The following is a 2885-nucleotide window of genomic DNA, read 5'->3' as shown; positions in this document are numbered from 1 at the left end:
GTGATTGAACTTTCAGAGGACATCTGCCAGGTCCAGCGAAGCTGGGTGCAGTCTGGCCACAACGGTGGAATGGATGTCATGTGCAAAGGGCCAGCGGGAAGAGGTGGGGGAATGTTGCCTTTATCCTGCTTTTTTCTCAAGCTGGGGGACTCCTCTGCCCCACATGGAGCTGGCTTCCCAAAAGGCACTTTCTTATTTACTGCTGTTCTTACTTCTCCACTCCCTCTGTTCCCTCTCCCCCACCCCACCCCAGGAATTCCAGCAGTCCCAGGGGCCTACCTCTCAGCCTAGAGAGGCCAAGATCTGGGCGTGCATTGGGGATCAGGAGGCCTGAGCGCTGGGGCCGGCTTCATGCTAGCATCTCACCAGTTCCTCACATCGCACATCTTCTCAACATTTTGCAAATGGAGAAATTGGGGTCCAGGGCAGTGACTCCCCAGGTCACCAGGGAGTTAATGGCCTGGCTAAGGTCCAGTCCGAGGCCCTATTAGCTGTCTTGAGATTAAGCCAAGGCTCCAGCTGGGAAAAGGAGCAGGGGGTGCTTTTGGCCAGGGAGGGGGAAGGCTGGGAGCTAAAGTTCCCCGAAAGAGATGAGGGAGAGTCCAGCCCGTGTGGCTCAGTGGTTGAGTGTCGACCTATGAACCAGGAGGTCATGCTTCGATTCCCAGTCAGGGCACATGCCCGGGTTGCCAGCTCGATCCCCAGTAGGGGGTGTGCAGGATGCAGCTGATCAATGATTCTCATTATTGATGTTTCTATCTCTCCCTCCCTTTCCCTTCCTCTCTGAAATCAATAAAATACATATTTGAGCCCTGGCCAGTTTGGCTCAGTGGATAAAGAATTGGCCCACAGACAGAAGGGTCCTGGCCCTGGGTTTGATTCCGGTCAAGGGCACGCACCTCGGTTGCAGGCTCCATCCCATTCCTGGTCCGGGCACGTGTGGGAGGCAACCAATTGATGTGTCTCTCACATCAATGTGTCTCTCTGTCTCTTCCCCTCCTTTTCTCTCTTCCTGCTTCCCTTGGGAATGGGCAACCGAGGAGTCCTGATCCTCAAACTCAGTTGGAGGGCAGACCTGCTCTGCCTGTAAGCCAGAAGCATGTGCTCAGGGCCCCTACCAAGCCTGGACTTGCAGCAACCAGAAACAATTTTTGGAATGATTCTGCTATTTCAATAACAATAAGGTGTCATGGGAAAATTCAGACTTCTGTTTTAACACTTACTTCACTGTGGTTTACAGCTTGAGTTGAATTTGAATGGAGTGGGGATGGGGCACCATAGTCTTTTCATTGCCACCTGACTCTAGTGGGAATCCAGGCTGATCTGAAGAGCTGTCGGTAGAGAGTGGGGCTGGATTCCAAATCCATCTCTGGCTGGTTTGCTTGTGTTTGCAGTATCTCCATAGCTTTGTGCTGGGTTGTGGCCTGTGGGTCTGCGTATCTGTGTGTGCAGTTTCGTGTCTGATGTGCAGTTCTGTTGGCTTTTTAAAAAATATATGTTTTATTGATTTTTAGAGAGAAAGGGAGGGAGAGGGATAGATAGAAATAGAAACATGGATGAGAGAAACATCATCGATCGGCTGCCTCCTGCACACATCCCTACTGGGGATCGAGCCCAAAACCCTGGGCATGTGCCCTGACCAGGAATCGAACTGGCGACCTCTTGGTTACTGGGTCGACACTCAACCACTGAGCCACACCAGCTGGGCAGTTCTGTTGGCTGTTAAGCCCAACACACCCACATTGCTCAGTGGGTGGGGGACACTATGCCCTTTCCCTTCATTGTCTCACGGACTCCCCAAACCAGGGAGTTGTGGTTATTGTCCTATTCTTCCGACAATGAAACTGAGGCTCAGATAGCTGGCGAGGCTTGCTTCCGGTCACACAGCTAGTAAATGGGGGTATTGGGATTTAACTGCCACGTGACCCCTGAACCAGCTGTTCCTAAGGTGTTGCGACACCTTAACTCATGCCGTGCGCTCGGCAAGTGTGGTCACACCACCCTTCTTCGGAATCACCAAGTACCACAGGTTTCTAATATTGACTTTGGTTTTTAATAAATAAAATGAGCCCGGCTGGCTTAGCTCAGTGGTTGAGTGTTGAGGTCACAGTTCGATTCCCGGTCAGGGCACATGCCTGGGTTGCAAGCTCGATCCCGAGTGTGGGGCGTGCAGGAGGCAGCCGATCAACGACTCTCTCGTCATTGATGTATCTATCTCTCTCTCTCTCTCTCCCTTCCTCTCTGAAATCAATAAAAATATAAAGCAATCAAAATAAATAAATGAATAAATAAGACGAGATTTAAGGCAATGCCTGAAATAATGGCACTGTCGCAAGCATTCAGGGGCCGGCTGCTGGGTCATAGGGTAGGGAGGGGGCTGGCTCCCAGGTACCACCTTGGAGGCCTGGCTCTGCTTCATTCACCCGAAGCCCTCCTTGTCTGGGGTGGCTGGAATTCACCCCCAAAAGTCCCGTTAGGTTTGCATTTCAGATAGACAACAAATACTTTTTTTGTATAGCATAGTTAAGTTTTTAGTAAAAGGACGCATGAGCCACGCTTCCACTCAGAAATTATTCATTGTTTTTCTGAAATTCAAATACAGCTGGGCAGCCTGTATTTTATCTGGCCACCCTGTGGCTGGCCTCTCCCTCCCCAGCCCCGACTGGCTGACTCCCTTGCACTTCCTGAGCCACACTGAGCTCCTCCTGAATGAGAGTCTCTTGTCTTTGAGATCCGGATCCTCCCTGAAGGTCAGGGTCAAGACTGCCCTCCAGCCTGTCCGCCTGTCCGGGTGCAAACCCTCACCGCCGCCCCACAGCAGTGGCGGGGCAGTGCCAGGGTGTGCTTCCCGTGCATAGCGGCAGCGTGGCTGTGTGTGTGTGTGT

General features: G+C 52.0%; 1 protein-coding gene across 1 annotated transcript in view; it reads left to right on the top strand.

The window, feature by feature from the left end:
- Nucleotides 1-2885, top strand: part of LOC102774484 (FYVE, RhoGEF and PH domain-containing protein 1-like) — a gene marked incomplete at its 3' end in the record, with an annotated part of 16406 nt that overhangs the window by 3665 nt on the left and 9856 nt on the right. The gene's annotated exons all lie outside the window — the stretch shown is intronic.

Source organism: Myotis davidii, unplaced genomic scaffold (genome assembly GCF_000327345.1).
Source record: "Myotis davidii unplaced genomic scaffold, ASM32734v1 scaffold1960, whole genome shotgun sequence".
Taxonomy (NCBI): domain Eukaryota; kingdom Metazoa; phylum Chordata; class Mammalia; order Chiroptera; family Vespertilionidae; genus Myotis; species Myotis davidii.
Note: the sequence above shows the minus strand (reverse complement) of the source record. Positions and strands in the feature narration are given on the sequence as shown.